This window comes from Nannobrachium achirus (genome assembly GCF_963921795.1).
Source record: "Nannobrachium achirus genome assembly, chromosome: 20".
In the NCBI taxonomy this organism is placed as follows: domain Eukaryota; kingdom Metazoa; phylum Chordata; class Actinopteri; order Myctophiformes; family Myctophidae; genus Nannobrachium; species Nannobrachium achirus.
In genome coordinates, this window is record NC_137827.1 from 47,259,880 (window position 1) to 47,274,588 (window position 14,709).

General features: G+C 40.5%; 2 long non-coding RNA genes across 3 annotated transcripts; one reads left to right on the plus strand and one right to left on the minus strand.

Annotated features, from left to right (window-relative positions):
• The first annotated feature begins 6,045 nt into the window (after positions 1-6,045).
• LOC308305395 lies at positions 6,046-8,803 on the plus strand. 2 transcript variants are annotated; one of them, XR_013963112.1, is made up of 4 exons: positions 6,054-6,170; positions 7,177-7,284; positions 7,863-7,941; positions 8,128-8,803. It is a non-coding gene; the product is annotated as an uncharacterized lncRNA (long non-coding RNA). The 2 variants fall into 2 exon arrangements; XR_013963111.1 differs by having other exon boundaries at positions 6,046-7,284.
• Positions 8,804-10,073: 1,270 nt separating this feature from the next.
• On the minus strand, positions 10,074-13,109 carry LOC308305551. The gene is made up of 3 exons (XR_013963117.1): positions 12,990-13,109; positions 11,876-11,983; positions 10,074-11,140 (listed from the first exon to the last, which is right to left on the minus strand). It is a non-coding gene; the product is annotated as an uncharacterized lncRNA (long non-coding RNA).
• Between the last annotated feature and the right edge of the window lie 1,600 nt (positions 13,110-14,709).

Below are 14,709 nucleotides of genomic sequence, written 5' to 3' on the forward strand. Positions count from 1 at the left end.
ATTGTAAGTCGCTTTGGATTAAAAGCGTCTAAATGCCTAAACTGTAAACTGTAAACTACCTGCAGAACCATGCTGTAAAAAAGTGGTGTGTGACGTCTGTCAGCTATGACATACCTATTTGTTTGATTGATTGATTGATTGATTGATTGATTGATTGAAGACTTTATTAGAGGTTTGCATAGGAAAAGGTACAGTTTCATGACAGTACAGTTCACTGGAACAAGGTCAACTAAAAGGATCCCCCCTCCCCCGAGTCCCCCCCCCCCCCCCCACAAAAAAAAGCCTATGGCTTGTTTCAGTTGAGATCCTTTTTTATCTGGTGTAAACCAGATCATTAAAGAGATCATTTTCTGGCGAGACATTCAGGCGACCTAGGCGACCTATTTGCCGATTGGCTGTCCAATGTCACATGGTAACCGAGCTAGTTTCATGATTGGAAGCGGCCCTCCAAACGATGGGATGGGGGGTACTGCATTAGGGCCAATAGCAGGGGACTTTCCCGCTCCTCTAGGCTATGGAAACCTAGACTGGTGTAATGAAATATTTTGTCCAGCAGGGAGCACCATTCCTTCACACTTCACAGGTCAGGCCCTAGAACTCTATGGTCAGGCCCTGTGGTCACACATTTCTGGACACCAATATCTGTGTAACATCCATGCATTTATACAACTGCGAGTCTGCCGCTGCGTGCTTGATTTGGCTGTACACGCTGACTTGTTCATCAGGAAACATGCTCCCTCGTCGATTGGATTTTACAAAACAGACCCGCGTCGTCACATTGAATCCTGTTTAAGAAGAGCTTAAAACACAACTTTCTAATGTTACATTGATGACGTGAGGAACGCTAAAGTCGTCTTGGTTACATAGTAGGCTATGCGAAAATAACAAAGCTCAGAGTCGCAAATTCAATGATCGCTGCATCAGCACACACAAAACACGGGCGTGAGAGAAGTAAATGAATGAAATGGACATCACGTTTAGCCGATTCAACGATTCCAAAAGTCATACGATTGGAAGTTATTGCTACATGCGGCTACATGCGTCTCATGCTGGTTTTGTTAGGCAATAGCCAGGGTCCAGGGAGTGCACAGAATTTTAGAGAGGCATGGGCTGACATTTCTAAAAGGGCCTTTTCATACGGATAAAAGTTAAGGGCTCAAGCCCCTTTTGCTGTATGTGCGCACGTGCCTGGCGACCAGCGCGTCACATTACAGACTTATCATTTCAATCCGTTTCTTTGCAAAAACACATTTCTTTTAGAAAACATTTGTATTCTTGTTTCTCCCAGTGTTATGGTTTTTAATGTGTAAATATAGCACTTTATTATGGGGAAAAACGTGTGTAGGCCTATTTTCCTTTTTTAAATCGCTAAAATAGCGCATTTTTGAACACATTTCCTTAACGGTTAACGGTTAATTAACTGATAAGGCCTGACGGTTATCGGTTAAGAAAAAAACTCCATTTGGCCATCCCTAGACATATAGCCTACAGTAAGTTAGAATATTATGAAATATACATGAGAAAGAACACCAACACTAACTTCAACACACCAATACACCAGATTTTAAATTGACTGTGTGTCGATTCTTGTTTAATGACATAAAAGACTGCAAAGTTTCAGCATAAACATGCAGCCACATGCCATTGACTACCATTATGACATTTTTAGTTAAATATATCCAAAAAGATATAAAGCATATGTGGCCTACTGGCAGTCTGCACAAGACATTTGCCACTGATCGTGATGGTCCAGCGGTTCGCAAGATTAGCCCCAGACAAACAGGGGGAAAAACAGTGCCGCTTTGCCTTAGGCCTGGCAGGAATGATAATTAGTATTTAGCAGTTATAATGAATTAACGGATGGATGTGCACAGTTAAATTAAAGTTGGCTCCTAGTTCTACCGCAAAAATACTGCCAATCTAAAACCGAGAATATCACTAGAGAGCGAAAGCAAGTTTAATAAACAATACTTCATATAGATAACTTATTCATGGGAGAGTCTGGTTGTACTAGTTGCTACTTGCTTGCTACAGTATAAGACTCTACTGTTAGAAGTTTCTCTCATAACGCCACTTGAGAGTATAGAAAAGTTCAGCTGAAGTATCATTTGTTTATCAAGGAAACTACATAACTGCCGCTCAAAAAATACACAAAGTCTGCCTTGTGTGTTACTAAAGCACACTATGTGCGGTGAATGCATCATGGCGATAGACATTTTGCCACTAGTTTTACAGAAATACTACTGCAATCAGGGCAGGAATTGTGCCCCTCAGAAAAATGGCATGACCTGAGGCCACAGTGGCCTTAATGCCCCGGCTGACTGTACCACTTTCTCCTCAGTCCTCTGTCTCTTTTCTTGTCAATATGTAGACAGTAGACACTGGAGTCTCTTTCTTGTCATGTAGACACCAGTGTCTTTTGTTGAGATTCTGAGATCTTAACTCCCCGAGTCCCCATCTTTAAACCAATCCAGTGACTTGCAGTGCAGGGCTGAGCATGGATCAGATTGTAAATACCATTATTTATCTATAGGCCAATTATTTGTTTACAAACATTGAGACTGAATGCACAGCTGACTGTATCATGTAATCAATTCCCAACAGATCCCCAAACCTGTTGTTTTGGGGAGCACTGGTTATTCAACCTCCTCTTGTGTGCTAGTGAGGTGCTCCCATGGGTGCGCCCATCGAGACATATATACTTCATTGCGCAACGGTGTTCCACGTCAACCGAGTAGCTGATATACAAACTCACATCGCGTCACCAATGCCCTTCTGAGCTTGGAGGTCTGCTATGGGATTAGATTCATGCCAAATGTCCAAACCTTGAAAGTAGTATTTCAAGACTGTAAAATGGTTTTGAATCTCTGAAAAAAAAAATTGAATCTCCGAAAAAAAAATTGAATCTCTGAAAAAAAAAATTGAATCTCCGAAAAAAAAATTGAATCTCTGGAAAAAAAAATTGAATCTCTGAAAAAAAAATTTGAATCTCTGAAAAATTATTTCGAAACTCTGTACAATGTCTTGGCAGAATTTCTTCAGAGATACAAATCACTTTTTAGAGTTTCGCCAACACATTTTCAGAGTGTCAACTTCATCATAAACACAGTTTCAGAATATACATTTTGGCACTTTTCTCCCTGCATAAAACCTTGTAAACTCCTGACTCATAATAAAGATTTCAAAACCTTGAGAGTTATTTTCAATCTCTGAAAATATTTTTTGTAAGACTGAAAAATGATTTCAAAACGCAGAATAGTGATTTGAATCTGTGACAAAACGTGTTGTATCTCTGAAGAAATTCTGCCAAGACATTGTACAGTGTTTCGCCCACACATTTTCAGAGTTTCAACTTCATCAGAAACACAGTTTCAGAATATACATTTTGGCACTTTTCTCCCTGCATATTATTTTGTTCTCCGTGTAAATAGTGATTGTTTTCGAAGCTTGCAACTCTATTGTTGAAAGACTCAAAGTCATCTTCAAGGGTTAAACTTTCACACACCACAGCACGATGCATGCGCATCTGACGCTATGCAATCAAGGTCTGTGCCTGAAGCTAGTTGCAGTTTTGTGGTCTGAAGCTAGTTGTTTTGTATGTGAAGGATTTTGTTTCGAACCTGAAGGATTTGGTTTTGAAGGGAGGCGGGGGGAGCGGGGGGGAGCGGAGGCGGGACCGGGGGTGTCCAGTCCAATCACAGAAGCTCACGGTGATTGACAGACTACCCAGCCAATGACAGTCACAACATGACGTCATGACGTCATGACGCCGACACAGGAAGGCGCACGCATTTTATTACATGGTGGTCCTCCTCCTAGAAGGATCAACTCTGTGCGTCGTATTAAATGGATTTTATTCCAGGATAAAGTCCCCACATAACAACATGTCTGCAATACAGGTGAGCAAAGTTCCTAATACTCATTGCGTGTATACTCGGTCGCGTTTCTGCGACGGTAGGTCACAGAATTCATAAGTCAAGTCAACAGTTTTGGTGTAACAGTCTCACTCGGCGATAACATAACATTAGGTTTTCAGAGCGTTTGTATTTGTCACGGTGGTGTGTAATCACATTTGATTTCGTTGTGAAATCACTACGGCAGTGTTTTTCAAACACAAAAATCAGCTTTGACAGTATACAAATGGAACCAAATGGACCCCAACGGGTTCATTTGGTACCATTTGTATACTAGCTGTCAGTTACTGGTATGGGTCAATAGACCAGTGGTTCTCAACCTTTTCAGGCCGCGACCCCCAAAATAATCATATTTTAACTGGGGACCCCCCACCCTGACGAGAGTTGAGACATTACATTTTGTATAACACAGTTCTATTGTTGCGAGGCGTTGTTGTGAGCATGTAGATCTGCAATTTTCACAATTTCTGCATTTTATATTTGACAATATGGACAATATTGGCTACATTCATTTAGGTATTAAATCCTTAAATGGTCACGTTAGAAATGTATAGATACCCTCTATATACACTTAAAACTTTATGTTGGTTTGTTTACTGCTGAGAGATAAAACAATGTTGCACATTAACTTAATCATCTGGGGACCCCCACAATAATTTGGGGAACCCCCTGGCGGTCCCGACCCACCGGTTGAGAACCACTGATGTAGACTAAAGCGTCCATTTGGTTTCATTTGTATACTGTCATTGCTGGTATTGGTCAATGTGTAGACTAAAGGGTCCATTTGGTTCCATTTGGTTCTGTTTGCATAGTGCAGTACATGTTCCGGACTACCAAAAACAAGTACCTGAATAAGTCAAGCAAACTTGTTTAAGTCAGGGTCCACAGGATACTCAAATCATCATCATACATAAATATACTAGGCAACAATATACAAGTGGAGGTCTCCACTTCATAGGATATGCATTCCACATAGAAGGAGAATGACTTAAGTCCCTTGTTAGATCAAAATCTGGGTTTAACGTGGTCTGTGGAGCATGGCACATACTCCATCACAAATCATGATGCACAGTGATGTATGTTGTTGTTATTGCATGTTGTGGCAATCTATTGTACTGTATGTCTATATGGGACAAAATGACTCAAATTCTGAGTAGTTCTAGTCATTGTGTTTGTGTTGTGTATTTATTAATGGATTGGCCTTAAAAATTATAAATTTTCGAATCCAGAAGCTCCTCAACAAAACATTTTTCTTTGCAGGATGATGTAGACGATATTGCTGAAATGTCCCAATATCTCCTTAGCTATGTTTCAGCAAGACGACATGGAGGGAGGGGACGACTATCCCAGCAGCACCTTCAGATGCTGGATGGGGCCCCAGCAGTGCAGACAGTAGGCACATGCAGAGGTAATAGCTGCCACACATAATACATTTTCGCTGGATACTTGGTAAACTTGAATGTTGCTCTGTACTTGATCTGATATTTTGTTCCCTTGCTATCTTGTGATGTTTAAATGATATGAAATAATAAATTAATCCAAATTCATGTCCTTTCAGGAAATGTTTCCATGTCCACTGTGTGGTGTAACACCAAGAGGGGACATAGATGAGCATGCCAGCTTCTGTGGAGATGGGTACGAATACATTTGACTTAATCATGCCTTTACGTTTCACTAATGTGATGTTTGTTTTTACAATTACTGCAGAGGTTCTGATTAGGGCTGTCACGATATGAAATTTTACATGACGATTAATTGTCACTCAAATAATTGCCGATTAACGATTTAATTGTGTATTTGTCGTTGATAATTACATTTCTGTTTGGCTTTTAGGCTTTGAAGTTGCATATGGTAGATATGACACATAACCTAAATATACAAATACATTACTGACATATTTGACAACTTACTACTTAAAAAATAACATTGATAGTGGAAATAGCCGATCTACAAGCTCACAACGCGTCGCATCGCGACGCGTTGTGAGCTTGTAGATCGGCTATTTCCACTATTTCTGAAACTTTTCAACATTCACGATTATGACAAAATAATTGCGATAATGTCAAATAATCACGATTAGGCGATTATGTAATAATTGTGACAGCCCTAGTTCTGATAGTATTCTTGTATTTAAATCAAGAATTTCAGAAGACAGCAGTCTCAGGTTGAGCTGAGGGTCCCAGTCACACAACGGTCGGTCCTGTTGTCCCGGGTCCCAGCCACGCATCACTTGGTCCTGCTGTTCCAGCCTTCCGGGTACGATTCACACCTCAAAAACACACCTTTATACAGGTATTACAGGTGTTAAGTTATTAAAAGGTATTGCCTTTTTAGACAGAGGGACGGACTGACAGTCTGTGCCCACCACAGCATCTGTGCTAACTCAATTGGCCCTAGTCTGGGATCACTTCACTTTTCGGGCTTGTAACCGGTCTGGAGCGGAAACCACAAAACGTCATGTTGTAGTACTCAAAGGACTACAATTTGGTCGGAACTATCCACCGGAAACAGTTTTAACCCAAAATAATTCCCCTGCGCTCAAGGACATACTTTTAGGACCTACCTAATAAACTCTGTGATGCGGAGTAGTTTTGCCTTTGAAAAAAATGTTTGGTATATGCATCTTTTAGTCCAACTGTTAGCGACTGGCAAGACTACACAAGGCTACTCGAGCATTTTAATAGGGATTGGGGAAACAAACGGAGGGAACCAAATCAAAGCGACGCCGCTTCTTCTAGTGGTTTCCGCGCTTTAGGTGGAAACCAAACGGCCTGTTATGAACGAAACACCAGGCTTTCTCTCAGAAAGCCTGGTGGGCGAGGTTACAATTGGCCCATGTTCGGGGGTGGGTGATAATAGTCACTGCATGTATTTTTACGGGCTGGGGTGGCACCTGTCATCAGGTACCCCTGGCCGGGAGGAGTAGGACAAAGGCTCTATATCCTTCTGGTGGGGGTTTCTGCCTGGTGCAGCAGTGACTGACAACAAAGAAATGTGTGTGAGGAGTAATCAAATGAAAAATGGGGTCTTCAAAATAATTGGCTGCTTTAAATAACATTAAAGACAGAGAGAACAAGATATGCAATATACTACCATCTAAAATGACAAATGATATTTCTCAGGTTTGAATGGGTTAATTTGGCCATAATGCTACACGGTAAACTCTCTAAGCCATTACAGTTGTTTCCAATACAGACAATCTCTGCTATCGGTCACTTATGCAGATGTTCTTGGTTAGACTTAACCATATTTTCTGTTACAGGATTCGTGGAGACCAAGGAGTTGAAAATATGGACACCGCCTTTATGTTCCAGAGACGTGGAACAGGCAGAGCTAGTTATATCTCTGGAAAAAGTGTACACAATTAAAGGTAATGTCTAGAGAAAGTTTATAGCATCCCAACAAGTCAATGTTCCTTGGTGTGAAACTGATAAACTGCAGTTAAACATCATATCACATTTTGCCAGTCCCTATTCCTTATAGGAGTGTAAGTCACCTTCAGGCGGGTGCCCCCCCCGCCTGAAGGCCCCCCCCCCCTCCCATTTCTTTTCTCCTCTTTTTCTGCGATTGTAATTGATGTTATCCTATGTAAAGTACTATGTTTTATCCATCTTTCAATGGTATATGAGATACATAAAGTGGTTCCTGGTGCAAACTGCTAAAAAACTCTTCAATCAATCAATACACATTTGTACTTTTGCAATATTGAACGGCTGTGACGAGATGTGTGGATGGCCGCCACCTAGATATTTTATGATGTGCTCCTCACACTGGAGGAAGACCTTGAACGTGACATCTCCAAGTGCATCTTTTTTTGTGTGCATTATGTTTTCCTACCTCGCCTTTGAGCAGCGCTACATGTCTTTACAGTCGAGTGATCCCTACGCTCTATGGCAGAACTACCATTCCAGCATGTCATCTTACAGAGTGTTAACATACCCTTTTCAGGACAGAGGGAAACCACACTCCAGAACAACTGTGGCATATGGGACAGCTCAACACCCCAGTGGAAGAAGGAAATATTGAGGTAACTTTATTAACCCCTATTGCTGTGTTTTATATTGTCTACTTCTCAGCTGCCATGAATGAAGCTAACATATTACTGTTATTTATGAAATTGTTATTAGTGGTCTAAGCTTAATGTGTGTGCGTGTGTGTGCGTGCCTGTGTGTGTGTGTGTGTGTGTGTATGTGTCACAAAATCTCATGTGTAGGACCTGCAAAATGCAGAAATGGACTGGGAGACCACCGAGACATCTTGAGTTCAGGTCCCAGAATTTCCGGTGCCCATCTCAAGATCTGTCAGCACTTCAGTCTGCAATTGACCCTCTAGCAGATGACGATTCAAATGGCTATAACGTTTATATTGAGGTGCTAGCCTTTGTCACCGAAACACTCAAATATCACATTGACATGGATTAAAGTTATCAGGCGCCAAAACTGATTTCTTGTTTCACAGAGAAAATGTCTACCAAATTCATGCAGTCTTAACATAATTCAGCACGATGTGTTTCAAGTTTCAATTCAGTTGTCCAATGTGTGGCCCTTCATTCACTTTATTGAAGTCAGTATGGCCCTCTGGAAATAAATGATGCCCACCCTTGCATTAGAGTATGGTCTCAGTTATTTCATATAAAATCAAAGGTTAAAGTCAATCAATCAAAGGCTATATTTACATCTTGTGTTTAGGAATGAGCGCTGATTGTGTGGGGGGCTACTTTCACACTCGTATACAAATCACACATTAGGACTTGGGTAAACATTTGCAGTCCTTATGGGTTGTTCCCTTGACACATCACTGTGACATCACAGGTGACATGTATGGGCATAAAAGATATTAAGGTCAATTTAAACACCCTAATTTATACCTCCTAATGGAACCCACAGAGTCCCTGGAATACACTTTGAGAACGTCCCAGAATATAACATAGTATTAGGTCAGATTTGGTTGTGGAGGGCTCTTTAGCCTTTGTAAAGTGTCTTGAGATAACTCGTTATGATTTGACACTTTAATAAAATTGAATTGAATTGATGGCTTCTGGCAACTAAGGACTGACCAAATCATGCTGTGCCAACCTTGGGAGCGTCACTCTGGTTGACTGCTCCTCGTCCTCTATAGCATACCATAGAATGGATGAGGAGATAATCAGGACAGCCAGCTAAAATATGTGATGGTGCCAGTACATATTGTATGACTTTTTCATTCCATTTAGGTTGCTCTCAGATGAAACCTCAGTTTGCTGTCTTCAGTCATCTAGGTTCTCCATGCATCCTTCATCAGAATGTCTACATTATTGATATGTGGAATCCCACAGTACCAATACCTTAGCTGGGAGATCAATTAGCAGATATTTATTATCACAGCTACCTCCCGATAGATAATCTAGCGTAACTTGTCTTTACTTGAGTACATTTTAAAGTTGGTTGTTGCAAATATTCAGACCATGTTCTTTAGCACGTCTCTTTCATTGTAAGATAAGTAATAGCATGGTCATAGGAATGATAGCTGTGCTTGTACCTCCAATCATCCATTCGAAAAAAGTACCCGATTCTAGACAACAGCAGGTGGGAATTTGTTAGGCATTAATTACCCTAAGACCACCTTAAAATGCATTAGTTAACCCCACTAGGTCCTGTTGGACTTTTAATGGCCAATACATGTTTATTACTTGAATAGGTATTATACACTACGGTGACTACGCTATAAACACAAATCACTCAATGCTGACAGCTGGTCAGCAGTTGGTTTAATAATGTACACATACTTAGGCCTACACAACATTTTGGACAAGTAAGATACAGACTTGTCATAATACATTGTTGCAGCAGACACGGTACAGTACACAACTATAAACACTGTAGCTTTTGTTGTCATTTGGAGTAAACGGTGTACATATAAATAAATTATATTCATATCACTGTTTTCTTTTTTTTTCAGTGGTAGAACGTGTTTATTCTCTACTGTTCATTTTAATTTACAGCAGTATATTTTAAAACCAAAAATACATTAATAACCACTACAGCCATACTTCTATTTGAAGTCCATCTATGACTTAAGAAAACAAAAATAAAGCACTCAGAGCAGAACACATTGACTGAACTTTGTCATTTTTATTTTTTACAAAATACACAACTGTAGAAAAATTCGAAGTACGGTGCTTCAAGTGGCAATTATGGTAATAGTTTGTCTTCTGCATGTTTAGGTAATCTCACATTTCTCAATACTACAATAGTTGAAAAACAAGGTGCTTTGTTGTAATAAAAGCCAACCGGTTTCGACCTTCATGCGGTCTTCATCAGGGCAGGTACAAGTGTCAACATCTGACACTAACCTACCCTGATGAAGACCGTTTGAAGGTCAAACATGTTGGCTTTTATTGCATAAATAAAGCACCTTGTTTTTATTACCTCTCCTCATGACTTTCTGAGTGCTCGGATCACTCCTGGTTGCTCTTAATGCCATCCTTTTGACCAGACCTACTTTTTTTTACATTTCGGCGTGTATTTTGTAGTCCAGTTCCCCTTGTCTCAAACCTTTCAGAAGACATCACTGTTTGTAAAGGACTATACCAAAGCACAATGTGTTTGCCTGGCTTTAAAATATAGTTTCTCTCGTTCTCTGATCTGTTAAATTTCCCTTTTGGAAGTCTAATTCTTTGAACTTGAAGAGACAGGAAGCATGTTACTGTTTGTTTGTTTATAATCAGTTAAACCCATGTTAATGCACTTTAAGATAATGTTCTTAAAGGAGTAGTTCACCCACAAAATGACTTTTTTTCTATTGATTAGTCACGCCATGGAGACTAGAGTTCAATAATATTTTTCGTTTTTTGTTGCATTCCTAAGACAAAAATGTGATAACAATAAATGTACCCCCATTCGTTCCGGATGGGGACCCGTTTCGACGGGTCCCCATCCGGAATCAGGGGGGGTAAATTTACTCTAAAAATATTATTGAACTCTGCTCTCCATGGCATGAGTAATCAATAGAAAAAAAGTCATTTTGTGGGTGAACTACTCCTTTAATGTTCTGTATCCGTCTCTGCCCTGCTATGCCATTAGAACATTTGCTGCACTATACATGAGATGTTTATAAGAAAATAGGCATTTTTGAAGGCCATTGAATTTCAAAATTAACACAGACTGAGCCTCGGCGCTCATGCCCTCGTAGAAGCCTCCGTCGTCCAGCCACTGGGACATGTGGCTGCAGCTGGCTGGGTAGTGGGCCTGGGGGGGGGAGGGAGGGAGGGAGGGAGGGGGGCAATTTTTAGATTTTCTGTTACTTTTTACACACCATTATAATCAGGGTTCCCACACGTTTACCAATTAATTTCCAAAACCTTTCCAAAACCTTTCCAGAATATTTAACCCAATTTCCAGGACTATATAACAATAATTCAGCTCAATAACAGGTCGCTTACTCCTATGCGCAATGCCCAAAGACAGGTAGTGTATGCCAGTGGTTCTCAATCTTTTCAGGCTGTGACCCCCGAAATAATCATGTTTTAACTGGGGACCCGGCACCCTGACGAGCACTAAGAGTTGAGGAATTTTGTATAACACGGTTCTATTGTGAAAATAGCCGATCTACATGCTTACAACGCCTCGAGGCGTTGTGAGCATGTAGATCGGCTATTTTCACAATTTCTGCCTCTAATATTTGACAATTTGTCCAATGTTTAATTTGTCATTTCAGAGGTATTAACAAAATCAATAACCAAAGACAATGCATAGCTATTTTTCCAGGACCTTCTGGGACCCTTGATAAATTCCAAAACGTTTCCAGTACTGGAAAAATATTTTTCTAATTTCAAAATATTTCCAGGAATTTCATGACCGTGGGAACCCTGTATAAGGAATAGCGACTGGCAAAATGTGATATGATGTTTAACTGCAGTTTATCAGTTTCACACCAAGGAACATTGACTTGTTGGGATGCTATAAACTTTCTCAAGACATTACCTTTAATTGTGTACACTTTTTCCAGAGATATAACTAGCTCTGCCTGTTCCACGTCTCTGGAACATAAAGGCGGTGTCCATATTTTCAACTCCTTGGTCTCCACGAATCCTGTAACAGAAAATATGGTTAAGTCTAACCAAGAACATCTGCATAAGTGACCGATAGCAGAGATTGTCTGTATTGGAAACAACTGTAATGGCTTAGAGAGTTTACCGTGTAGCATTATGGCCAAATTAACCCATTCAAACCTGAGAAATATCATTTGTCATTTTAGATGGTAGTATATTGCATATCTTGTTCTCTCTGTCTTTAATGTTATTTAAAGCAGCCAATTATTTTGAAGACCCCATTTTTCATTTGATTACTCCTCACACACATTTCTTTGTTGTCAGTCACTGCTGCACCAGGCAGAAACCCCCACCAGAAGGATATAGAGCCTTTGTCCTACTCCTCCCGGCCAGGGGTACCTGATGACAGGTGCCACCCCAGCCCGTAAAAATACATGCAGTGACTATTATCACCCACCCCCGAACATGGGCCAATTGTAACCTCGCCCACCAGGCTTTCTGAGAGAAAGCCTGGTGTTTCGTTCATAACAGGCCGTTTGGTTTCCACCTAAAGCGCGGAAACCACTAGAAGAAGCGGCGTCGCTTTGATTTGGTTCCCTCCGTTTGTTTCCCCAATCCCTATTAAAATGCTCGAGTAGCCTTGTGTAGTCTTGCCAGTCGCTAACAGTTGGACTAAAAGATGCATATACCAAACATTTTTTTCAAAGGCAAAACTACTCCGCATCACAGAGTTTATTAGGTAGGTCCTAAAAGTATGTCCTTGAGCGCAGGGGAATTATTTTGGGTTAAAACTGTTTCCGGTGGATAGTTCCGACCAAATTGTAGTCCTTTGAGTACTACAACATGACGTTTTGTGGTTTCCGCTCCAGACCGGTTACAAGCCCGAAAAGTGAAGTGATCCCAGACTAGGGCCAATTGAGTTAGCACAGATGCTGTGGTGGGCACAGACTGTCAGTCCGTCCCTCTGTCTAAAAAGGCAATACCTTTTAATAACTTAACACCTGTAATACCTGTATAAAGGTGTGTTTTTGAGGTGTGAATCGTACCCGGAAGGCTGGAACAGCAGGACCAAGTGATGCGTGGCTGGGACCCGGGACAACAGGACCGACCGTTGTGTGACTGGGACCCTCAGCTCAACCTGAGACTGCTGTCTTCTGAAATTCTTGATTTAAATACAAGAATACTATCAGAACTAGGGCTGTCACAATTATTACATAATCGCCTAATCGTGATTATTTGACATTATCGCAATTATTTTGTCATAATCGTGAATGTTGAAAAGTTTCAGAAATAGTGGAAATAGCCGATCTACAAGCTCACAACGCGTCGCGATGCGACGCGTTGTGAGCTTGTAGATCGGCTATTTCCACTATCAATGTTATTTTTTAAGTAGTAAGTTGTCAAATATGTCAGTAATGTATTTGTATATTTAGGTTATGTGTCATATCTACCATATGCAACTTCAAAGCCTAAAAGCCAAACAGAAATGTAATTATCAACGACAAATACACAATTAAATCGTTAATCGGCAATTATTTGAGTGACAATTAATCGTCATGTAAAATTTCATATCGTGACAGCCCTAATCAGAACCTCTGCAGTAATTGTAAAAACAAACATCACATTAGTGAAACGTAAAGGCATGATTAAGTCAAATGTATTCGTACCCATCTCCACAGAAGCTGGCATGCTCATCTATGTCCCCTCTTGGTGTTACACCACACAGTGGACATGGAAACATTTCCTGAAAGGACATGAATTTGGATTAATTTATTATTTCATATCATTTAAACATCACAAGATAGCAAGGGAACAAAATATCAGATCAAGTACAGAGCAACATTCAAGTTTACCAAGTATCCAGCGAAAATGTATTATGTGTGGCAGCTATTACCTCTGCATGTGCCTACTGTCTGCACTGCTGGGGCCCCATCCAGCATCTGAAGGTGCTGCTGGGATAGTCGTCCCCTCCCTCCATGTCGTCTTGCTGAAACATAGCTAAGGAGATATTGGGACATTTCAGCAATATCGTCTACATCATCCTGCAAAGAAAAATGTTTTGTTGAGGAGCTTCTGGATTCGAAAATTTATAATTTTTAAGGCCAATCCATTAATAAATACACAACACAAACACAATGACTAGAACTACTCAGAATTTGAGTCATTTTGTCCCATATAGACATACAGTACAATAGATTGCCACAACATGCAATAACAACAACATACATCACTGTGCATCATGATTTGTGATGGAGTATGTGCCATGCTCCACAGACCACGTTAAACCCAGATTTTGATCTAACAAGGGACTTAAGTCATTCTCCTTCTATGTGGAATGCATATCCTATGAAGTGGAGACCTCCACTTGTATATTGTTGCCTAGTATATTTATGTATGATGATGATTTGAGTATCCTGTGGACCCTGACTTAAACAAGTTTGCTTGACTTATTCAGGTACTTGTTTTTGGTAGTCCGGAACATGTACTGCACTATGCAAACAGAACCAAATGGAACCAAATGGACCCTTTAGTCTACACATTGACCAATACCAGCAATGACAGTATACAAATGAAACCAAATGGACGCTTTAGTCTACATCAGTGGTTCTCAACCGGTGGGTCGGGACCGCCAGGGGGTTCCCCAAATTATTGTGGGGGTCCCCAGATGATTAAGTTAATGTGCAACATTGTTTTATCTCTCAGCAGTAAACAAACCAACATAAAGTTTTAAGTGTATATAGAGGGTATCTATACATTTCTAACGTG